Source organism: Panthera onca, chromosome E1 (genome assembly GCF_046562875.1).
Source record: "Panthera onca isolate mPanOnc1 chromosome E1, mPanOnc1 haplotype 2, whole genome shotgun sequence".
Taxonomy (NCBI): Eukaryota; Metazoa; Chordata; class Mammalia; order Carnivora; family Felidae; genus Panthera; species Panthera onca.
In genome coordinates this window covers 825,520-851,270 of record NC_138352.1, presented here as the reverse complement: position 1 = coordinate 851,270, position 25,751 = coordinate 825,520, and the positions used below count along the sequence as shown (strand labels likewise).

General features: G+C 35.7%; 1 protein-coding gene, 1 non-coding gene and 1 pseudogene across 2 annotated transcripts in view; 2 read left to right on the top strand and 1 right to left on the bottom strand.

The window, feature by feature from the left end:
- Nucleotides 1-25,751, bottom strand: part of TANC2 (tetratricopeptide repeat, ankyrin repeat and coiled-coil containing 2) — a 291,625-nt gene that overhangs the window by 100,938 nt on the left and 164,936 nt on the right. The gene's annotated exons all lie outside the window — the stretch shown is intronic.
- Nucleotides 287-7,472, top strand: LOC132688490 (large ribosomal subunit protein P1 pseudogene; annotated as a pseudogene).
- On the top strand, nt 12,304-12,414 carry LOC132688723 (U6 spliceosomal RNA). Its single transcript, XR_009614691.1, has one exon. It is a non-coding gene; the product is annotated as a U6 spliceosomal RNA (small nuclear RNA).

Genomic DNA, 25,751 nt, shown 5'->3' with positions numbered 1-25,751 from the left:
TTCTCTCTATAAAGCAAAGAGCTTTTTATTTTCCTTTGCCATTAAATACAAGTATTAACTGAGGAAAGTATAGGGCTAAGTTTTAAAATTTGTTTATAATAATTGTAATCAAAGGTTTTCTTTATTCAGAAATAACTACTATAACAGTTGTGATAAATACCATAACTAGGATTAATCTACTTGGCTTAAAAGGAAATCAATCACCTGACTGCTCAGCTTTTAAGGTAAAAAGTCAAAACTGCTAGTGGACTGAGGTATTATCTAGGCCATGCCAGTCTGACACCGGATGCTACAGGTAAAGTAATGTGATTTAGTTACACATAGAATCACAAGGTCTTCCCCTGGATTAGTAATATTCTATGCCATGGAATCCATTCATTCTTATAAAGAATGAAATAAAAAGTATACTTCACAAATTGAAAGTTTTACTTATTAAAGGCTTGTATAAATTCTATTTATTGATTTTTGGGGGAAGAGTTAAGGAACACCAGTGATATACATTTAAATAATCACTTTAATACATTAAAAGTTAAAATTATGAAGATTAGTTTGGTACTCTCAAACTGAGTTCCATTAAATAAAGTACAACAGGGCGAAAGTGCTTAGCATAACACTGGCTCAAAAGTATCAGTTGAATCTGAAATTGAGTTGTATGTGTTTTATTTATGTCATAACTATAGGTGTCCAAGACATGTGAGTGCTTAAGATCACATTACTTTTTTCAAAAGTTTCTGCATGTTCTTCAAAATCCTCATCCATTACTGATCCACAGAGGATTCTAAGTTATTCCTAAGAGACCCTGTAAAAAGTAATATAAAACTTTGTCATTATACTGGCCAGAATTCTTCTCTATTTTCTCTGGAGGATAAAAATAATGAAGTATTAATAAAATACAGAAAGTACTTTTGAAATGTGCCAATACTCAAAACCTACAGGCAACTAAATCACATTTTAAATCTTAAGATATGTATGTATATTTTAAGTGTATGTTAAAAAACAAAGTAAATCTTGTTACTGTCTCCATAGCAACAAGAGCTAAGGGTGCTAACAGTATGGTTCTCTGCCAAAAGCAAGCTTTAGAATAGCAGAGCTCTCACCTCTGCTAAAACTGTAATAATTGAGCCTATTTTTAACAGTCACTATCACAAATGAAGATCTCAAGTGATTTATATATGCAGATCTGCAGGCTACTAATAGCCACTAGAGTCTCTTTCATTATAATCTCACCAACCAATTCAAAAATAATGAAACATTTTATTTATCCAGTATTGATTTGTATAGAAGAAATTACTATAATTTAATTCTAAAAGCTATTAAGTCCTTTACTAGAATTTTATTATTTTATTTTATCATAGCAGCAGAATACTATTTTACCTGCTGAGTTCTGACAAAGACAGCATTGGTCCCTGCTCAAGGGATACTATATATCTAAAAATCTTAATAACATTTTTTATAATTAAAATAGTAGACAGACAGAAATTAGCAACTTAAGGTAGATATGTAAGGAAGAAACTGAAGGATGGCAGGAGCAATGTATAAGGGGGGGTATGAGGAATGTATAAGAATTATGAGGTGGGGTCAAGGGATTAAAGCAGGATCCTAGAGATCTGTGAAGCTCAATGCCAGGGTGACGTCTCGATTTTCCCTTCTCAGGAATTCCAACTGAGGTTACCTTTACAGCTCATAGACGGCATTTGATTCTTCTTTCCTACCTACATACCTATTGTCATCCATGGGATACTATACATGTGTAATAATGACTTTACATGATTTTTTAAGGTAGATTATAATGTTGCTCTCATCCAAATTATAAAAAACCTAGTGCTATCTGTAAGTTAATCAAACACAGGAGGTACAATATAGGTATGACACATTGTCCATAGTCTTAATAGTACTCAGTGGAGAACATAAAAGGTCAGGTTGGAAGACTGGACACAATATTTTGCTCAGAAGCCTAGAATTTTAATATATTTCATCATAAAAAAATGACATATAAGATGAATTCAGCTGGGTACACAAATTCTGTGTCCAAAGGGTTTACCAGATAGTTTTTAAAAAAGTGGCTGAAATGAGATGGCTAGGAGGATTCTAAAACCAAACCAGGTATTTTACTGTGACAGAACATGGTAGTATAGTAGTGAGGGGTTGGGTAGCATAGGAATTAAGGTCTGGGCCCTAAAACCAGAAAGCTTAAGTTAGATTCCATCTCTTCTACTTTTTCCTAGCTGAGAATGTTTCTCTAAGTTTCCTATCAGTTATTTGGACTTAATAACATTACCTACATGTACCATGGGGGAATTGTAAGGAGTATACTAATTAATTAAAATAAATGCTCATGGGGCACTTTGGTGGCTCAGTCAGTTAAGTATTTGACTCCTGATTTCGGCTCAGGTCATGATCACATGGTTCGTGAGTTTGAGCCCCAAGCTGGGCTCTGCAGAGAGCGCAGAGAAAAAAAAAATTTTTAATTAAATAAAATGCTCAGAACAATGTGAGCACATAATAAATCCTCTGTAAATGCTAGCTGTTTTTATTACTGTTTTTGCTGTTGTCATCATCACCACCATCACACATTCAGCATGATTTGGAAAGTCTGAATTGCATGTGTATTGGGAGGGGGGTTAAAACAAAGACCTCTAAGGTGTCATAGGGGAATGACAACAACAGTGATATCACCAACTTTTTTTTTTTTAATTGAGAAGGAAATAATATTGAAGAAAACATGTTATAACTTAGAAGGTGGCAGACTACCCAAACCAAAAAGGCTTAGGTTAGACAATGAGAAGTACGTGTGTAAAAAAAAAGAAAATTACATAGTATGATTTATATCACTGGTTCTCAAAATGTGCTGACCGGCAGCAGAGCATTATTTGGGAATTTGTTAAAAATGGAAATGATCGGACCCCACCTCAGATCAGCTGAATCAGAAACTGCGGAAGTTGGGGCCCAGCACTCTGTGTTTAGCTAGCCCTCCAATGATTCTGATACACGCTAAAGTTTGTGAATATTGGATTAAAGAAAAGTATCTATAAATACCTCATCATAGCAGATCAGTAAAGGGGCTTTCCTAAGAAAAAAGCTGTAATAAGATATAAATCAAGGCCTCATCTCTAGGAGTATTAATGTATATGGTACAAGTTAAGGTTTTGTATTTTTTTTCCAGTCACTATTTTAGCAGTATAACTGTTGTGTTATGTTTTTTTAATTTTGTAAAGAGTCCCAAGTTATAAGTATCCATCATGTGGGGCCTATTTTGGAGAGGGAGAGCAGTATTTTCTATACTAATTCTCCCAAGATCCCTTGGGGAGGAGACAAAGGGGTGGGCAATAAACACAATCAGATATATCACAAAGGTGTGTTAATGGTGAAAGAGAAAAATCTGCCTCTGTTGGTGCCTCTGTAAACTGGAATGTTGTAGACAATGTTGCAGCACACCTAATCTAAGCAGGTATAAAGGCATTAAAATAAGGATTTTAAGTAACTGAATAACTACTAAAGTATTTGTCTTCGATGAAGTTTTCAAAGCAGAAGGGAATTTTTAGGAAGGAACTGGCACGAGACTCAAATAGTTATGGGAGATAGGTCTGCAGGGAGACCAAATCAAAGCCAGGATCAGGAAAATGAGAACTGAAGGATACATTTAAGATGAGAACAAACATAAAGTACCAAGAAACTGTTTCCACAAAGTTGGTTTTACAATAAAAAGCATATTCAGTAAAATTAATCTAAGACAAATTAATTGTCAAATGTGAGAGCACAGCAAAAAGATTATAGCTATAAGGGAGAAAAAGAAATACAAGGCATCAAGTCAGAGAGGAATAAGTAAAATTATCTCTGTTTGCAGATGACATTCCTTAAATGAAGATGAAGATTCTACAATAAAACTGAGAATAAAACAAACTGAGCAAAATTGCAAGGTCAATACATAAAAATATACTAACGATGAGCAATCCCAGAATGAAATTAAGAAAACAATTTAAAATAGCAACAAAAAGAATACTTAGGAATAAACTTAATCAAGGAAGCTTAAGACTTGTACACTGAAAAACTACAAACTGTTGCTGAAATTAAAGCCACACATAAAGGGAAAGACATTTCTTGTTCATGGATTCAAAGACTAGTACTGTCAAAATGGCAATACTTCTCAAAGTGATCTATAGATTCAATGCAATCCTAATAAAAGTCCCAATGACATTTTTTGCAGAAATAGAAAAATTCATACTAAAATTCATATAGAATCTCCAGGAAACCTGAATAGCCAACCCAATCTTAAAAAGAACAAAGTTGGAGGTCTTATACCTCATTATTTCAAAATTTACTATAAAGCGTACTATCATCAAAATGTGTGGTACTGTGCCATAAAGACAGAAATAAACCTCGTGGTCAAATGATTTTACAAAGATACCAAGACCATTTTATGGGGAAAGGATAGTCTTTTCAATAAATGGTTTTGGGAAACTGGATATTTACATGCAAAAGGATTAAGTTGGATCCATATCTACCCCCTATTAAAAAATTAACTCAAAATGGATCAAATACCTAAATGTAAGAATTAAAATTCTAAAACTCTTAGAGGAAAACACAGGAGTAAAATGTTTGAACTGTAGAACTATTAAGGAAGTTAGAGAAAAACAGTGGAAATTTGATCTGGAAAGGGAAAACTGTATTTTAAACAGTTTTTAACAAAGCTTTCACAGGCAGAATCTTATATGAATGTTTGTAACATTTTAGCTCCTAAACATTAGAAAATAAACCTTTAGGTACCATGAATTTCCTGAAGTGGAAGCCTGGGGCAGGGAGAGAAGAAGGAGAGATACTATTTGTGACACTCTTTATTTCCTCCTCCTTAACCCCCACTCAATGCTGGGTTTAATTAATTACTGTTCATGATTGTGCTTAAATGATACAAACAACACCTTGAAGAAAAGAGGATGCCAAATTTTAGGATGCTAAAATTTACATAACAGTTTATTTTATACTTTTATTCACATTTTTACCTAAACTCACTCAAATTTCATGATTTTTCTATGAGGAAAACATTAACTCTGTTGTAGATGGGAAAATAGAAACCACAAGATCTCTTACCCAAGATCACAGTATTTAAGTGGTAGATTACAAAACCATATCCAGGTCTTTTGAATTAGAATTTTATAGTTTCACTAACAATATTGTTCTTCAAGGTATGGAACTCATTTTAGCGGGAGATTATTTTAAATGATCTATAAAATTGGCAGTAAATAGCAGTGAATTACACAATATGGTGGGCTGTCCTAGTGCCTACCAACATCCTAGTTTCTATTCTTTTCTAGGCAAAGAGGTGACTGCAATTGCCAGCTCTTGTGAAGTTTAGGACTATGTGACTGGTTCTGGCTTATGAAATGAGAACACAGGTGACATAGGCCCTGCATGATATAGTCTGTCTCCTCCTCTGACATAAAAATCAGAGAAGTCTTCTGTTGAGATGGTACAGATACAAGATTGAAGCAGCTTGAATTGCTGGGTCACTATATAAAGAACAGCTGTCCTGGAGAGTTGCCCAGGCTTGCTGGGTAAACTAGAAATAGACCTTCATTGTGTTAAATACTGAGATTTTTAAGGGTGATGTTATGACAGCACTGTCTAGCTTATTCTGACTAATGAAATGGTGATAATGTTATTTCTTTTTCAATTATGTTTCCATCCTTCTAAATAGGTCCAGAAGAAAATTTTAATACACTAATACTAGCTAATCCTCCTTGTTTTGGGGTTTTTTTCTTCGTTTTTTCTCTTTTTTTTTAAGTAGGCACCACAGCCAGCATAGAGCCCAGCATAGGGCTTGAACTCATGCCTCTGAGATCAAGACGTGAGCTCAAATCAAGAGTCAGATGGTTAATTGACTGAGCCACCCATGTGCCCCAGCTAATTCCCCTTTTTAAGAAGGAGGGAAAAGATTTCCGTATCAGTGCCATTTGTAGGTAAAGTGTTTAGCTAGAATTAATGTTCTGGTTAATATTATAGTTACAGCATGTGATACTGACTTTCCAGTTTGACTAATAATATATAGTTTCTTTTAAAGTAAATTTATCTAAATAAAAGCATGGAGTTCAAAAATATTAGGTAAAAAAGTCTGGTTGTAAGTATGGCAAAAATCATGAAGACACTATGCCAATGAATGAAACTTGAGAAACATGCACTGTACTAAACTGCATCTCAACTGGGTAACTAATTCAAGTCTCTATTTTCCTTCCATTCTGTGTTGAGATGGGAGTGGTATATAATCATACTATAAATGCAGTTGCATTTAAATTGGTATCCAATATGAAGGAATAGAGCTGATGAAATATTTTTAGGTAATAAGCACAAGCTACTTCCGTCATAATTGAGATATTGGTTAGGCATTAAAGATAATAAGAGACTCAGGAGATAACCGTTATAAATGGTGAAAATAAGCTAAAAAAAAGACTTCTCATATGAATAGATTTATGGTCATTTGGGTGATCTAGTTATTTGATTAGATAATCAGAGAAGTCTCTTCTTAACATTTTTTTTTTTTTTTTTTTTGCCATCTTTTCAGGAGGGCCAATCCAGTTCTATATACTTGTAACAGCCACTGATGGCATGGTCAGAAGTCAAAAGTGGGAAAAAGGCCTTCCTCAGCTGCCACTAAGGTGCTCAATCCTTTGAGGAAGCTAAGGCCAAGGTGAAGTTAGGACCTCACTTCAACTAGCAACTAGCACCATGCCTGACAGCATCCGCCCATCATTTGCTTGCACCATGGCCTCTGCCTTGGGAGCTCACCTGCATCTACTTGGCCCTCATCCTGCATGACGATGAGGTGAAGGTCAGGGATGGTAGTAAGATCAAGGCCCTCATTAAAACAGCTGGTGTAAAGGTTGAACCTTTCTGGCCAGGCTTTTTTACAAACTCCCTGGTCAACATCAACACTGGGAGCCTCATCTGCACCGGCAGGAGGTCCTGTCCCCTCCACCACGGCTGCCCTAGCTGAGAAGATGAAAAGTGAAAGTGAAGAAAGAAGAATCTGAGGAGTCTGATGATGACGTGCGCTTTGGTCTTTTTGACTAATCCCTCCTTTGTAACATATTCAAAAAAAAGCTAAACTCAAAAAAAAAAAAAAAAAAAAAAAAAAAAAAAAAAAAAAAGAAGGTGGGGAAAAAGGCACAGAGCGCATCAGTTATACATAGTACACAACCTCCAAAGAACCTACGTGCAGGGTATTGTGGTATCCTTAAACAAGTATGGTATGTCAATACAGAAAAGCTTTATTACTCTGTTAAATTGACAGTAAATCAAGAGGTCGTGCTTACATGTGATGGGTGCTTAGTGGGTTCTAACAGGCATAGTTTCTAAATTGTGTACCACACTTCCAAGTATGTGAAGGGTGTCTCATCATGCTCTTCATCAAACATGGCGCAGAAAGAAAACCTTGAACAACATTTGCCCCTGATTATTTAGAAAAGAGAAAAGGAAAGGTGGAAAAGATGGAGAAGGGGAGAAAGTATTTTATTTCAGGGAGATGGAAGAAAGGATACAGATTGATAGGGAGATCGAGATAGGATCTAAGAGTATATAGATTAAAGCAGCCCTTCCAATGGTTCAAGCACAAGAGCCAGCAACAGAACCAAAAGGAAGAGAGCAGTGTTTTCGTCTTAACGAACTGGTGTACACAACACACTGGTTGAGAAAGACCCAAGTCTCTCAACTCACTTACGTATTTGTAAAAACCGTCCTCTCCCATACATACACCACACAGTCACAGTACAATCATGTTTCCTCCTTATACAGGGTAGGCCAAGAACTAAAATCTCAGTGGCTTAATACAACACGATAGAGTTCTCACTCAATACGGGTGTTCAGTAGGAAGCTCCTTATCCTAAGATAAGCCTCAAGTTTTCTTGTGGGTTCTCCACATCAAGCTAAAAACCAGAGGTCAGAGGTCAAAGGGGGGAAGAATTGCATATGTGAAGGTTTTATAGCCAGCTGGAATTTGTATACATTATTTATATTCTTATTGTTCAAAATTCAGTCACATAACACACCTACCTGCACAAAAGGCTGGGCTATATAGTTTACTTGTGTGCGGAGGAAAGGGAATAAATTTTGGTGAAAACATATTATTCTTTGCTATATTCTACATCATAGCTTGGAAATTCATGAAAGATACAGAACTAATGAACAAAGCAGCAAATTCTGTGTAAATTTAGCCTTTCTTTTAAATAAGCTGAACATACGTCGCCAAAAGTTAGCCTAAATCTATATATTTTTTTCATTCAAATATAATGCTTTAGATTATAGTGCCTAGAATACTGTCTGCATATGGTAGCTGGTTAATAATTATTTGCTAAATGAACAGTATACAGTAGAAAATCAAAGCAAAGGCAAGCATTACAAATAAGAGTTTTAATAAAACAAATGATTTTAAAAGTGAGTTTTAAAAAGCACTCATGGATATTATAAATGTTAATCACACTATAAATCACCTGAAAGACTCAGACTTTCATAAAACAAACATATAAATCATCATCATTATAATCACACTATAATCATTTAATTTCTAGCTTTAATGACTGGTTTATTTTCCATAAAAAATATTCAACAAAATATGTTAAGAATATAGTTGTGTTAAAAGGGAAACACTAGAAGACACTTAGGCTGTGTACAAGCTCTTCCACATTCAGGGATATTTGAAGGATGCATTAACAGAGGAAGTCAATGTCAGGAAGGCTATGCAGCTGCTTTCTGAACCAAGGCATTTAAGTCACTGGTAGATCAGTCTGATCCTTTTAAGCCTTTTTCTTAAAGCTTTGTTTAGGGAGGTCTGGAGTAGCTTTTTACTCTACTGCTAGCTTTGCCTTACTATCAAAGTGTGTACCTTCTTGGATCTCTACTGAATGCTCCAGGTTTTTAACAAGAATCTCCCATTCCTGTGGGAACTCTAGGAATTATTCAGTTTATAGCTCCCTGGTATTTATTCTTTCTCCAGCCTCATGGAACTTCACCCCACCTATGTGCAACTCAGTATTAAGTTAACAATTCAAAAGGACCCCTCTGCAGAATTTTGTAGTTCCCTTCCTGCTAGCTTCCTATTCTTCAGTACTCTGTAAATTTCAGTTGCCTTGGCTTCCCCAAATTTCTGATCTGTTTCCTCAGGTCAGTAAGACTATCATTCTCTGTTTGAGTTATCCCATTTAGGATAAAAGCCAGGGTTCACCTAGTCCCCTCCACCTTCCTTTCAGGGATCACATTATCATACTGTCAACTGTCCAGTGTCTGAAAACAGCTTTTTCTAGTGGGAGGGCAAGTCCAGGACTGGTTACACCATCATAGTGGGAAGAAGAAGTATCTCATGCTGTTTTAATTTGCATTTTCCAGATGTTTATCATTCACAATGTGGCTAACAAAAGGCAGAACCTTTGTCTGTCTCATGTATGGCTGCGGTCTTAGTAATGCTTAGAGTAGTGCAGGGCACAGAGCAAATACTATTATTTGTTAAATGACTTAACTAGTTATGTTTATCCATATACTTTGGAGGTACACGATATGTGTCCTTCATCCATTTAATGCTGAAGACCTAAGAAAATAGGTGATTCTAAGCTGTATCCAAGGTAACTCAAGAGTACATCTGAACCTCCCATGTAATTTCTATTTTTATGCAACTATGTTGTGCTACACAAAAGGATATACTAGACACATTGATATACAGACAGACCATACAAGCAATAAATATGGAGACAACATGGTGCTCCAAAGAAATGGTTACTCCAAAAATGATCACAACAACTTTTAGGACATTACTGTAAGACATACTTCAACCAATTTTGAATAAATTAAATAGAAATTCTCATTTCAAGAAGAAATTGGGATTTAAGTCTTCGTTTACCCATACACATGATTAGAAAAAGGCAAATTACTGTACCTTACAACTCATGGTGTAAACATTATCTATTTCAGTGAATGGCAAACTCAAGGTATATGTGATAAAATAAGGCAATATGGATGTCAATTACCTATTTTAATATTTAGTAATATTGTATTTTGCATATACAAATCAATAATTTGAGTTCAGAAAAGCCTTTTAAATATGCTAACACAGGGGCACCTAGGTGGCTCAGTTGGTTGAGTGTCCGACTTCGGCTCAGGTCACGATCTCACAGTCTGTGAGTTCGAGCCCTGCGTCGAGCTCTGTGCTGACAACTCAGGGCCTGGAGCCTGCTTCAGATTCTGTGTCTCCTTCTGTCTCTGCCCCTCCCCAGCTTGCATTCTGTCTCTCTTTCTCTCAAAAATAAACATTTAAAAATAAGTAAATAAATATGCCAACACAATACTCAAATATCAGGGATACCAGATTTCATTTCTATAAATCTGAAGAAGCACTAGGTTTTTGATAATATAAAAAGGAGTTCCAAATTTCAAAATTTTGCTATGCTGGCTTATGCGTGATTACTGGTTTATTGATATAAGCAATTCTATACATTTGTCAGGCAAACTTCTGAATTTTTTTAAAGTTTATTTATGTAAGTAATCTCTATACCCAACATGAGGCTCGAACTCACAACCCCGAGATTAAGAGCTGCATGCTCTACTAACTAAGCCTGCCAAGTGCCCCACAACCTCTGAATTTTAAAGTAGTTATGGAATATAACTATATTTAAATTTAAAATATTACACAAACATGTTTTATCATAGGAAAATTGGAAAATACAAGAAGCAAAAATAATGCAGCCAAAAATTATCAGAATCCTACTTCTGTTCAAGTTTCAAAGCATTATGGCCTTTCCGATTATTTTATTTTATATAAAATATTAATGCTAACAAAAAACAGCTAAAAATGACTAATGACTTCTTTTTTTTAGTGTTTATTTATTTTTGACAGAGAGAGAGAGAGGCAGAGCATGAGCAGGGGAGGGGGCAGAGAGAGACAGAGACACAGGATCCAAAGCAGGCTCCAGGCTCTGAGCTGTCAGCACAGAGCCTGATATGGGGCTTAAACCCACCAGCCGCGAGTTCATGACCCAAGCCAAAGTCAGACGTTTAACCCACTGAACTGCCCAGGAGCCCCTGACTTCTCTTTTTAAAATATGGCCTTCAAGGGGCGCCTGGGTAGCTCAGTCCCTTAAGCATCCACAACTTGATTTTGGTTCAGGTAATGATCTCACAGTTTCGTGGGTTCTCTCAAGCCCAGCGTTGGGCTCTACACTGGTGGCAAAAAATCTGCTTGGGATTCTCCCTCTCTTTCTGCCCCTCCCCAGTTCATGCTCTGTCTCTCTTAAAATAAGTAAATAAATAATTAATTTTAAGAAAATAAAATAAAATATGGCCTTTGAAGGGATACTTAGATCCTAAGAGTGGCAAGTGAACTCACTGAGCAACATTTTACATGAACAGAGAAAGTATGATGCCTGAGAACAGCAGCATCACTAACATGAATCTGAATGTTAGCCACAGTTTTTCCCTTGTTAAATGACTCTCCTCTCCTAAAAAATGTAAAAGGTAACTAAAAATATACATATTTATATATGCAATTTATGCAATAACAGAGCAGACATGTGGTAGGACTATAAGGTATGAGGTTAGATGTAAATATTCTAAAAATTCGTAGATATGACCTTATCTCTTGTAAATTAGAGGAAAAAATATTTTTTCTTTAGTATCTTTGAGACAGAAATATTACATCTATAATTCATATCTTTTTACCTATGTCTATGAGAAAGTAGGGGGAAAGAAATAGTAGCATAAAGAAAAGAACACAGTGATTAAAAGAGGTCTTTCAAGTGAGACTCGCATCACACTACCTATATTATGTGGTCTTGAACAAATTATTCAACTTTTCCAAGCTTGGATTCTGCATCTTTTTTTTTTAATTTTAATTTTAATTTTATTTATTTTAAAATAGGCTTCATATCCAGTGCGGAGCCCAATGCAGGGCTTGAACTCATGATCCTGAGGTGAAGACTTGAGCTGAGAGATCAAGAGTCGGATGCTTAACTGACTGAGTCACCCAGGGGCCCCAGATTCTGCATCTTTAAAGTGTGGGCCACAATCTCTTAGGAGTTGTTATGAGGATTACATTTATATTTATTTTTTTAATTCATGTATTTTGAGAGAGAAAGAGAGTGAATATGAGTGGGGGAGGGGCAGAGAGAGAGAGAATCCCAAGCAGGCTCTGCTAGGTAAATGCAGAGCCCCACGCAGGGCTCAATCTCATGGTTTTGTGAAGTCATGACCTGAGCTGAAATCAGGAGTCAGATGCTTAACCGACTGAGCCTCCCAGGTGCCCTGAGGATTTCATTTAAAGAGTAATGTGTAGTGCTCGCTTTGCCAGCACATATATTAAAAACTTGGAACCATACAGAGAAGATTAGGATGTGGCCCCTGTGCAAGGATGATACGCAAATTTGCGAAACATTACATAAAAAAAATAAAAGAGTAATGTGTATATAAGGCTAAAATGGAAGATATTAATATTTATTATCCTTTAGAAATAGGCAGCTGAAGCATAATGTGCGACTCAAGGACATAGACTGAGCTATCCCTGGAGATGAAACTAAAATATGGATCTTAGACTCATGGATCAACCACAATGCACACAACAGACCTTTGAACATCTCTAAACTAAGTGGTCTGTGCAATCATAATGATAATATGCCACTTAACTCTCAAGGATATTGTAAAGATTTAAATGAACTCATCTTTGTAACACAATGAGCATCGTGCCTTGCTCACAGAATGTGCTCACTACTAGATGATGATGTGGTTATTAGTATATGATGATGATGGTGATGATGTGATAGGCAATGGAGGAACATGGAGATGGACAAAGTGAATTTCAAGATGCTGACCAGAATGTTCGGCATCTAGAGGCAGTGATTTATGACATCAAACTTCAAGAAGTAATCTACTCATGTTTCTTGCCTCAGTTCTGCCTCCTTATCTCCCTGCACCCAAAAGGATAGCTCTTATTTAACAGATGAAGTTACTCTCTTTAGTGGAATATGTATTATCCCAAGAGTACTAGTACAGTTCCTCTTGTATGTATGATGTTGAAAGGTACAGTAAGTTGAAGAAGTGCTTATAGTATGAGAAACCTAGTGGTTAGTTTCTGAATGTTTTACAAACTGAATTAAAAGTATGTTGTATGACATTGGGTCCAAGATTCTGGTTTAAATTTCAAGTTTAAATTCTGTTATCCTCTATTATTTTTGTCTACCAGATTCTAAGCTCCTTGAAGACAAGGACTATAGAATAGTCATCTCAGAGATGCCAGGGTGGCTCATTCAGTTGGGCAATGGATTCTTTGGTTTCAGCTCAGACCATGATCTCACAGTTTGTGAGTTTGAGTCCATGTCGGGCTCTGCACTGGCAGCGTGGAGCCTGCTTAAGAGTCTTTCTCTCTCTGCTCCTCCCCTGCTCGCTTTCTCTCTCTCTCAAAATAAATAAATAAACATTAAAAAAAGAATAACCATCTGAGAACAGTGTTTTGAGAATGACATATAATGATGTTTTCCATTTTGCACCAGTTTTCAATGATGGCTGAAAACATGCTGATTAGTCATCTGGTCATACACAAGAAGCTGTATGGAAAGATGAGTTGCTTAGTCTGATGGAAAGTAGATCATGGGTTAACTGGAGGACAGAACTATCACACCACCAGGCAAGTCACTGAGTTAGAGATCAAAGCAGAAATTTTTATTCTGACTTCCCTTAATACAAAAAGAAATAAACTGTTTGCATTACTTTTTGGTTGCACATCAGAAGGTTATCTATAAATATGCAAAAGTAGACACCGACTTAGCTTAGAGGTCTTTCTTTTCTTAGGGGTTTTATAAGTCTCCTCCCACTCCTGGTTTTTAAACTAATAAAACATATTGTTCTATTCACCACATTACGTTCTTTAAGATTTGAAAAAAAAAAAAAGGCTGGCAGTTAGATGGAGGCAGAAGCAGTGTTGCTTAAGAGTCTATCCATTTTCCATACAATTTCTGTCATGTTAATAATGTACCTCACTGGATGTGTAGAAAAGAGAAAGCAGAATAACATATAGGCATGGAAGAACAAGTGTAAGGAAAAGAACACTAAAGTCAGTTTTTATAGAATTTCGTCCTAAAGCTAAATGTCGGCTCCCCAATGGATAATATTTCTATGATTAGAAACAAATAACTTGGGAAACTTTCAATATTGTGGAAGACAAAAATCTCAAAATCCTACCAGGGAGGTTCTGCTTCTGTATACCCAAGTAAGCTTCTGCTAGATGGGCCCTCTCACAGAGTGACTTTAAATTCTGGACAACGGACAAAAAGCAACTATCTCAAGGCCCTGGAGATTAAACATAATACAGTCTGGAAGAGAGCTAACAATTGCAAAAAACAAAAAACAAAACAAACAAAAACACAACACAAAAACAAACAAAAAACAGATTTGGATGAGTTTCTCTTTAAAAAATTATTTTTATTTTTATTTTTTAGCTTCTGGGTTAAAAACAGACCACAGCACTGCATGGGGTCAATAAAACTCCAATAGAAAACCAACAGTTTTTCTACTCTAAAGTATCAAAAGACAGAGCTTGTAGGAATAGCAGTCACTGAAAAGTTAGGGGAAGAGGATTTCCAGAAAAAAGAGAGAGAGAAAGAGAGAGAGTGTGCGCTGTAAGGAGGCAGCCAAAATTCTGTGTGTAAACTTTGCTCAAACCTCTGGCTAATTGCTGAACCATGCATTGTATGGGACAGACTGGCTAAGTATAAAACAATTGAACTGAACTCAACTGATGCCCAAAAGATAGAGTTTTCCATTAAATCAAACCAAGTTAATTGCTTGCTAAAAGAAAAAAAATTAGTGATGCTCTTTGAAGGAATATGACAAAATCCAGAATATCTACTAAATGAAATGTTTAGGACACAGAATTACTCATCACATGAAGAACCCGGAAAATAGGACCCATTATCAAGTGAAAAGATGGAGACCAACCCTGCAATACTGTAGATACTGTAATCAGCAGATAAGAAACTTAAAGCAGCTATTATAATGATTTTCAGAGAAGTAAAGGAATATATAATCTTAATTAAAAAAAGGCAAGAAAATCTCTGATTTTACAGAAACTGTAAAAAAGAACCAAATGCAAATTCTAGAACTGAATAACATAATAGCTAAAATTAAAAGTCACGGAATAGGTCTAACAGTATTTAAATGTTTAAATATGACAATTTAAATGACAGTAAATAGTATGTACATATATGTATGTATACACACAGACACACACACACACACACACACACACACACACACACAGTATATAGTAAATTGAAAAGTTTAAAATGACAGAAGAGTCAGTGAATTTGAAGATAAATGAATGAAAATTACCCAATCTGAAGACCACAGAGAACAAGGATTAAACACAAAAACCAAAACTGGGGCACGTGGGTGGCTCAGTAGGTTAAGCAAATGACTTTGGCTCAGGTCATGATCTCGCAGTTTGTGAGTTTGAGCCTCACATTGGGCTCTGTGCCTACAGCGCAGAGCCTGGAGCCTGCTTCAGATTCTGTGTTTTCCTCTCTCTCTGCCCCTCTCCTGCTCACATTCTATTTTTCTATCTCTCAAAAATAAACATTAAAAAATATTTAAAATAAAATAAAAACAAAAACAAAACAAACAAAAAACACCTCCGGACCTGTGAGGTGATATCCAAAGGTTTAACATATATGTAATTAGAGTCTCAGAAGAAGAGAAACGAGGCAGATAAAATTTTTCAAGAAATATTGGCTAAATATCTCATATCTGTAAAGGACAGAAAGTTTCATAATCGAGGAGTTCAGGATAAATAGAACAGAAACAAATTAGGCTCATCATACTCAAACTGCTAAAAACCAAAGAAAAAGAGAAAATCTTGAAAGCAGCCCGAGATAAGCAAGATAGGTAAGGCAGGGGTGTTAACATATTCTTACAAAGTGGAAATCAAGTAGTGCCTTATACCTAATGGAACACGACATATAGAAATAGGGATGGCTGGGTGGCTCAGTCGGTTGAGCATCCAACTTTGACTCAGGTCATAATCTCACGTTCATGAGTTTGAGCCCCACATCAGGCTCACTGCTATCAGCACAGAACCCACTTCGGATCCTCTGTCTCCCTCTCTCTCTGCTCCTCCCCCACTTGTGCTGTCTCCCAACATACATTAAAAAAAAGAAATACAGAAGTGAACAATAAACCATTTATGGCTATAATCAATAAAATAAAAAACAGAGACATAGTTATGTTGGGAGGAAAGGCGGAAGCAGTGCAAATAAAGTTACTGTTTCATTAGATGTTTTAAAACTAATCAATAAATGTCAGTCAGCAGAAGCATGCTAATCTAAAGACATGGTGTTAACTACCAAAAGAAATAGCCAAAAGTGTTTAAGTGACTGTCCCCTAGAGGAGTGGAATTAGCGATGAGAAAGGGTAAGGCTAGGGACTATAGCTTTTCATTTTAAGCCTTTCTGTACACTTTGACTTTTCATTAAAACACACACACACAAACCTATTAGAGAGCAAATGCTTCTCCCATTAGAAAAATTTTAAGTCATTAAGTATTTATTGGGTAACTATTTTTTTTTAAGTTTTTAAAGTTTACATATTTATTTTGAAAGAGAGAACAGGGGAGGGGCAGAGAGGGACAAAGAGAATCCCAAGCAGGCTCCACACTGTCAGTGCAGAGCCCAAAGGGGGCTCAATCCCATGAACCACGAGATCATAACCTGAGCCAAAATCAAGAGTTGGACGCTCAAATAACGGAGCCACTCAGTCGGCCCTTGGCTAACTTTATTTTTACTTTTTTTTACAGAGAGAGAGAGAGACATTGAGATAAAGAGAGAAAGAAAGAGAGTGTGAGCATGCCCACGAAAGCAGGGGAGGGGCAGAGGGACAGGGAGAGAGAAAACCTCAAGCAGGCTCCACGCCCAGCATGGAACCCAACTCAGGGCTCAATCTCAGGACCATGATATCATGACCTGAGCTGAAATCAAGAGGTGGATGCTTAACTACTGAGCCACCCAGACGGCTTTAACATGTAAGACATTATGATAGGCATCAAAACTGGCTTTTTCTCTTTCTCAAAACCTAGTCCTTAACCTGATCTATGCGGAGTTGTCAACAAGACAGCTGGATTTACTGGTTAATACTGGGAGCTCATAAAAGAGAGTTCTGAGTTCTTCACATCAGCGTAAGATATTTCCAAGTCATGGGCATGTATTAGATCACCTAGAAGAAAGAATGGGCAGACAGATCTTCTAAAAGCACATTCTTCTCAAGTAACTAGACTTCCTTTCATGACTTATTGTTAGGTCTAGCCCTAGCCACCTGTTTATGCATATTTTGCCCCTATACTATTTGGCTGAAGTAAATGGTTCATGCTGGGTTATTTTTCCAAAATACTACAAAGAAGAGTCCACCAAACCTCTCTCCTCCTGGGCAATAAGATATTGTAACTTAGGTTCTGAAATCCTGAATACTCCATGATTCCAAACTGCTGACTTTTCTACATATTCATAAAACACAGCCAGTTTCTCTTCATATTATCATGTATTTTCTTTTTTTCCCCCTCTTCTCTCACTAGCAATTTCTTAAGAATTTATTATTTATGAATTGATGTAAATTTTTTTTTAATAAAGAAATTTATTTATTTATTTATTTATTTATTTATTAATATATGAAATTTACTGTCAAATTGGTTTCCATACAACACCCAGTGCTCATCCCAAAAGGTGCCCTCCTCAATACCCATCACCCACCCTGCCCTCCCTCCCACCCCCCATCAACCCTCAGTTTGTTCTCAGTTTTTAACAGTCTCTTATGCTTTGGCTCTCTCCCACTCTAACCTCTTTTTTTTTTTTTTTTCCTTCCCCTCCCCCATGGGTTTCTGTTATGTTTCTCAGGATCCACATAAGAGTGAAACCATATGGTATCTGTCTTTCTCTGTATGGCTTATTTCACTTAGCATCACACTCTCCAGTTCCATCCATGTTGCTACAAAAGGCCATATTTCATTTTTTCTCATTGCCACGTAGTATTCCATTGTGTATATAAACCACAATTTCTTTATGAATTGATGTAAATTTACAAATCTTTCTATAATACTTTCACAGTATTCAAAAGTTATCTTGAAGAGCCTCCAAGAACCAATTTTCCTGATTTCCCATTAATGTAAAATATCACAAAATTAAACTCTGCAATTTGGTATGTTTGGTAATTTAAAGAGGGACTAATGTTTATATTTTTTAAGTGTTCTGGAGAAAAAGAATTTATTAATCAAGTTTATTATGTTAACCATATTATGTGGAAATGCATAATTAATATATGATACAATCATTGACTTATACCATCTCAAAATTTGAAGGGTGAATATCTAAGGATCCTCTCTATATCATAAGTCATATGGCTTGTGGGCCAAATCTGGCCATCTAACTTTTTATGATCCATGAATTAAAAATGGCTTTTAAATTTTTCAAGAAGTTATTTTAAGTGGTTATATAAATACCTACATAATATTCTTGATTTTACCTGTTAGCCAACAAAGCCTAAATTATCTACATTGAGAAAAAGTTTGCTATTGTCATAAATGGTCAGTGCAGTATAGCTATTAATAATAAACATTACCAGGAAGTCACTTTTATCTTATTCTCAAATAAGTAATAGAATTTTTAATGAGCAAGTTATAGTAACATTTTCATAGCACAATCTGTATTATGAGGTGTACTAAAGTCGAGTGTCCATTTAAAAATTATATTAATCTCAGGATAACTGAAAATAATACATAGGGTACAAAGAGAATGAAAAAGATAGAAAAAAAAGGTGTCACTTTTGACCAACAGTCATCAACCTTTTTAAGCTTTTAATGTTTGGTTCCCTTCCTTTCTTTGACACAAGAAAGAATAAAATCAGCTACAGCGATAACAGGTCGCCCTGTTCACTGAGAAAGAAGTGCCAAACTTTCAGCTTTAAGAGGCTTAATGGAGTCAAATGCTGGTGGTAATGTCACCTAAGTCTCTGCTTTCCCCTATGGTAATAGTGATATGTCTCTTTGTTTCTTTTCTTATGGGAAGTCCAGTTACTCCCTACCAATTCTAAAGTAAAGCAGGCTCAAGTAATTAAGAACTTTGCAGTCCTTCCCTACAAGGCAAATCCATTTTACAGCCAAACTCTGGCCAAAGCGTACTTTGTTTGCCCCCTAAACTTTATACCCAGTCTGTTCAACTACAGAGAGAATAGCCAGGCAGCTTCATCTACGTAGTATAGCCATTTTGTTCTAGATAGAACACAAAGGTACCTACTGCCTGCGGTTCCCCTTCCAATTGATATCAAAAGCAAGTAGTGTGTAATTCTATTTGAAACAAGCTGGTGAAAAATACCTTCCCAAGAAGCTGGGTTGTCTAGATAAGTCAATGTCAGACTGTAGCATGCATCAGAGTCACTTAGAGGGCTTGTTGAAGTGCAGATTGGTGGACTCCATCCTCAAGTTTCTGATACAGTAGTTTGGTGGGGGGCCCAAGAATCTGCACTTCCAAAATATCTCCAGGTGATGCTCTTGGTGCCAATCCACAGACCGTACTCTAAACTAGATGATCTCCAAAGTTCCTTCAAAATTTGAAAGCTGTGGAATAATGTCACAGAAAACGTCTTGAAAGTAAGTTGCTTACACTTGACTTGAACATCCATTAATACTGGATATTTGGATCAGTCCTGTGGTGAAAACCAATTCACACACAAATCCACACAACTGATGCAAACAGAAAAAAACAAAATGAGAAATTTTCTCTGAAAAAGTAATGACGATGTGGTATTTGGTAAGAGATAAATGTTTAATCCTTCCCTTCCCTTTTTTCATGGGGTGGAGAAGGGATTGTTCACAAAGAAAAACCAAAATATACACCCAGCCGACAGACGATCCTGATATTTTCCTTCTCCCCCAACAGCTTTTATGTTATGTATCTTCAACCATTATTGCCACAGACTTAGCAGCAATCTTTTTAGTCTAGATCTCTATTATGATCAATTTTAATCTGCACATTATGTAGCAGTAATTACATTCTTTTTGCTTTTAAACATTCTACTTTGTCAAATTGTGCTATGAGCTAAAAAAGCACAGTGGAGAATCAGTCTTATATTCCTACTGCTATAACACAACATATTCCTTAGCAGTTTGGTTAGAGCTGTTTTAAGTAAATTCTATTTAGTCACATTTCTTGAAAAACCTCTCCTGGGATTTTAAATTCCAATCAGTATTTTGTGTCTTCTGATCTGCTCCATGTTTCTCAGCTTTAATTCCCTGAAGCTTACTCTTTGTTGATGCTGTCTAAATTGTAAACTTTGCTAAATTCATTTTCCCACAACTGTGAAGGAATAAAAAGTTAATCTGTTTTGTTTTTAGATTTCTAAAAAAGAAACTTATTATTAATGATTCATAGATTTTAGTGGAGTTTGTGCATCTCAGTGTAGGCTGCAGGGAGGTATATATATTACAACAAGTAGTTCTAAATTTGGAGTTTTAATACAATTTCAAATGTACTAAATCAGAGCTTCAAATTCTCAGGGAAGCCTCATGGCAAGAAAAAAAATATTTTGCTCTTTATAAATACATGTAGAATTGCTTGGTAATAATATCCACAATAAAACACTTTATTATTATATAGATTCAAATTATAAATTAGGTCAGGCCATGTCCCCTGAAATGTAAACAGTGAATTAATAGATTTATAAAGTAATTGTCAATACTGACTCCTTTTAAGACAGGAATTAAAAAACAGCTAACAAAAGATAATAAATCTTTTTATGGTACTACCTAAATGAGAAAAATAAAATGGTTAAGATGAAAGAAACAACTGGGGCCCCTGGGTAGTTCAGCTGGTTAAGCATCTGAATCTTGATTTCGGCTCAGGTCATGGTATCACATTTTATGAGATAGAGCTCCTCACTGGGCTCTATGCTGACAGCACGGAGCCTGCTTGGGATTCTCTCTCTTTCTCTCTCTGCCCCTCCCCTGCTCTCTCTCTCTCAAAATAAATAAATAAACTTAAAAAACAGATGAAAGAAACAACCTAAATATTGAAGGAGAAATATAAATAGCTTTCCTAATTGTATTTCCTAGTTTATAACTGTGTAGACATATAATAGTATTACTATAAGGGAAATAGAAGGTGGTGACTATAATTTATTTTTTCGATTTAACTGCACTAATGACAACAGGCAGATACAAAGCTAACTCTCTTGTTCTTAGTGGTTATGTGTTTCTGTACATAGGTCTACTTCAGGTTTAGTAGCTCTATCACAGTTTTTATAAGAGTTTTCAAAATTACTCACATTATTAGTAATAAAGATCACTTAAAGTTTGTAGGTCTGTGAGCATATACGAATGGCATAGCGTAGGTAATATTCCATGCTCACTATAGGCCACACAATGCTAAGCACTTGACATACATTGTTTGCTTATCCTCATAACTTTCTTATGAGGCAGTAACTCTTATTACGCACATCTTATGAACAATGAAACGGAAACTGGAAGAGTAGGAATAACTTGTAAAAAGTCCCACAGCTGATGAGTGGTAATGCTCGAAAATGAACTTTATATGTCTTACTACAAGGTCCAGGAATTTAACCACTTCTGTAAACTACCTTAGGTATGCACCTCGACCCCAAGGAACAGAGTACTCTTTTTACACGACTGTCTAGTTTGATAGAGGGCATTTAGGCTCAGTGGATAGGGGTGACATGTTACTAAACACAAATCCCCATTCACAATTAAATTTGGACCTAAGTTCTATACAGATTAAACCAGGCCTATTCCATACTAATCTATGGATTCTCTCAAATCCTATGATTCCTATGGATTCTCTTCTCAAAAAAGGACTATGGAAAAAACATGATGGTAATATACACTAGAAGTCTTCCTATTCTATACTGATAGCAACTAGTTAGCAGTTGATCAGTTTAAAAACCTTTTGGAAGAAGTGGGGAAAGACAAAAAATGATATATGTATGAAACTCTTTAACTTTAAATATAAATGTACATTTATTCACCAAACTTCTGATATAAAGCCAAGGCCTTTCTGTTTGAACATGAATTCCAATTTCTCTTTCTGGATAAACTATTGTAAAATGTAGAGTCTATTCATTTTCTTAAAAAAATTTTTTTTTTTAATGTTTATTTATTTTTGAGAGAGACAGAGACAAAACTTGAGCGGGGTGGGGCAGAGAGAGAAGGAGACTCCCTGGAGCCGAAGCAGGCTCCAGGCTCCGAGCTGTCAGCACAGAGACCGATGCGGGGCTCGAACCCACAAACCGCAAGATCGTGACCTGAGCTGAAGTCAGACGCCCAACCGACGGAGCCACCTAGACGCCCGTCTTTAAAATAAAACAAATTTAGACAACCTAAGTATAGATAGATTTTTAAAATGTTTTTAATTGAATAAATTTGGCATGTAACACTGTATGAATTTAAAGTATATAGCATGTTGCTTTGATATATTTCTATATAATAAAATCCTGATACAGCAATATTTATCACATATAATTATAAATCACTGTTGATATTCATTATATTGTAATTAGATTTCTATGGCTTATTTACTACTCATCACAAGTTTGTACCCTTAAAAACCGTCAATCTTATCCCCCTCAGTGTTTTTATCCTAATTCATTACAGCTTTTTTAAAAATCGAATTACCTTTGTTGACATTTTAATTGATTTTTTCCAAAATTTTTAACTTGGTTTTCCTAAAACGTTACCATTATAAATGCCCTCTTTGTTGCATTCATATTTCATTAGCTAATATATAAAAATTTAGTTATAATATCATTAATTTAACTGCCTTTAAGTAAGTGCATGCCACCATAAGGTAACAGAAGTAACTGGGTAAGTAAGAAGGTGGCCAACTGCCTGTAATATCCACCTCATCCTAACAACAGTCAGTAGGTGTCTAAAGGGGAATGGAGAACATGAATTAATCCTGCAAGTAGTTAAGGGAAGGTCAGTTAAGAAAGCTTCTACTGTTACTAGTAGAGCTAAGCCATCCTGCCTAGGGCAGTTACATGCAGAACGCAGATAATGTAAGATTGGATTCAGAAGTCTAACTGAATATCTTCAGATATCAAGATGCCTGCAAAGTGCCAATTATCAAGATTTATATCTGCAAATAAAACACAGAGTATAAAATCCTGCCAATCCACTATGGGAACTGATAAGAGCCAGTGTCCATAATTAAAAAAACAGTGATGACCTAAACAGTGATGGGGTACCACATTAAAGCATGAAGAGATTTCCATAAAAGGGAGTTATCTGATGTTATGACTACAATTTTTTAAAGTTTTTATTTAAATACCAGTCAAGACACAGTGCGGTATCAGCTTCACATGTACAACTTAGTGATTCAACATCTCCATATAATACCTGGTACTTTACTGACTACATTATTAACAATAAACTATTGGAGAATTAAAATGCCAAAAGCAATACTAAAAATATAAAACAAAACTACTTCAGATAGATTAACATTGACCAAAAAAAAAAAAAAAAAAAAAGTCTTTTCAAAACCCAAGGCATAACTTGGGAAAAATTATATAATTAAAATTAGAATAAAATTAAAATTAAGTTAGAAGTAGAAGAGGTAGTTCATAATTTAAATAATCTAAGCTGGGGGCACATGAATGGTTCAGTCGGTTAAGTGTCTAACTATGGCTCAGGTCATGATCTCATGGTTTGTGAGTTCAGCCCTGCGTCAGGCTCTGTGCTGATAGCTGGTAGCCTGGAGCTTGCTTCAGATTCGATGTCTCCCTCTCTCTCTGCCCCTCCCCTGTTCATGCTCTGTCTCTCTCTCTCTCTCTCTCAAAATAAATAAACATAAAAAAATAAAATAATCTAAGCTAAATAGTCTAGATATTAAAATAGCTACAAAAACTGTTCCTTTAGGCAATGACTTATCCCCAGAAAGAGGAAGAGTAGAAAACACTAGACATTTGGGTACAATAAAAAGAATTCCCCAACACAATAGAGAAAACCTAGGTGTGGGTACAAGAAAATAATGGTAATTTTTAATCTCAGTTTTGCCAAACTAAAGCTGACCTTTTCCGGTACTTAAAAAGGAGAGACTTAGAACCACAGTATGCCCCTAGCCTTGAGCTTAGGTAAGCTGACCTCATACATCAGAGCAACTTTTCAGTAAGAAATTCTTAAACCAAGTCAAAATTGGCATAAAGCTATTTCTTCCTCTTCTAGGCACTATAATATTTTCAGAGATTCTTGAGCCTCAGAGAGGGGAGAAGGAGCCTGATTTGCCATACTTAATTCTAGCCTCAGTTTAAAAGTGTTTAATAAGTCTGATCAATAAATAAAATGGCGAGTCAGGCATTTTCAAGACTTCACTTCAATAAAATCTTAGTGAACAAAATATTTAATATTATACACAGGTTATCTGCTTTGGCCGGCTTAGCTGAATTCAAGCTAGTATTACTGAAGTCCTAGGTAAGCTCAGAATGTTCCACTGATTTATTCAACAAATGTTTATTGAACATCTACTATGTTCCAGGCACTGTGCTAACAACTGGTAATATAATAATAAACAGGATAAATATGGTTTCTGCCTTGTAAGGAGACAAGACCTACATCACACACATACTAAATCACAATAAAAGTTAACAACAACTGGACAATTATGATCTGAAACCATTCAAAGTATTTTACTCATTTAATTCTCACAACAACTGTATGAAGTAGATACTATTATTACCTGTTTTTTTACAGATGAGGAAGCTGAGGCACAGAGAGGTTAAATTACTTGCCCAAGGCCACAGAACTAGTAAGTGTCATTCAGGATTCAAATCCAGGCAGTCTAGTTACAGAGTCCACACACTATGTTATACAGCCATTTATGCTAACCAACACTGCTAAATAATTAAAAACTTATATTTGTTAACAAATGCTAACATGAAAAGCCCACTCTGCACTGAATGTATAATTTTGCCGTAATTCTAACCTTCTCATTATATAATTATAATATGACAATATACTTGTTTATTCATATCGTCGGGGAAGGGGATTCTTTTAAACAAGGTAAAGGAAATTATACACTTATGGATTGTTTTAGTTCGACTGTGAAACCAATTTCTACTGGAAGTAACACAAATTCACGCTGAAATACTTGGAACATTAATGATTACTGTAACAGTGTTCCAGAGAAAAGTCCACACTAGTACCCACCGCTATTGACTGCAAGATGTTTTCTAAATCTAGGCATGCTTTAAACATTCTGATCAGAGCTTTAATTACTCTCTGCTCACTTTAATAACTTAACCTAACAAGAAAAAGTAAAAACACTTTCCCTTATCACCAAAGGAAAAACAGGAAAAGTAAAGATAGGTACAGGAAGAAATAAACAGGGTGTTGCAATAGCCAGTAAGTGACATTGTCATCAATTATTATTATTATTCAGTAACTTACCATGAACCATATGGTAAGTTTTCACAATGCTGTTGTGAAAGCAATTTGCCCATAAAAACACATCTAATCCTGACAAACCCTGCGGGAACTGTTCTACTTATTTCACAGATGAAGAAACTGAAACACAGAGAGGTTACAGAACATACCCAATATCACAAAGCTTGTAGGTGGTAGAATATGAACTACTACATCATATTGCAGGAATTAATGTAAGATAGTCATCTTGCTTTAGGGATAACTTAAATTAGGTTAAAATAAAAATGGGAAATTTATTGGGATGATGTTAAATGAAGAGAAA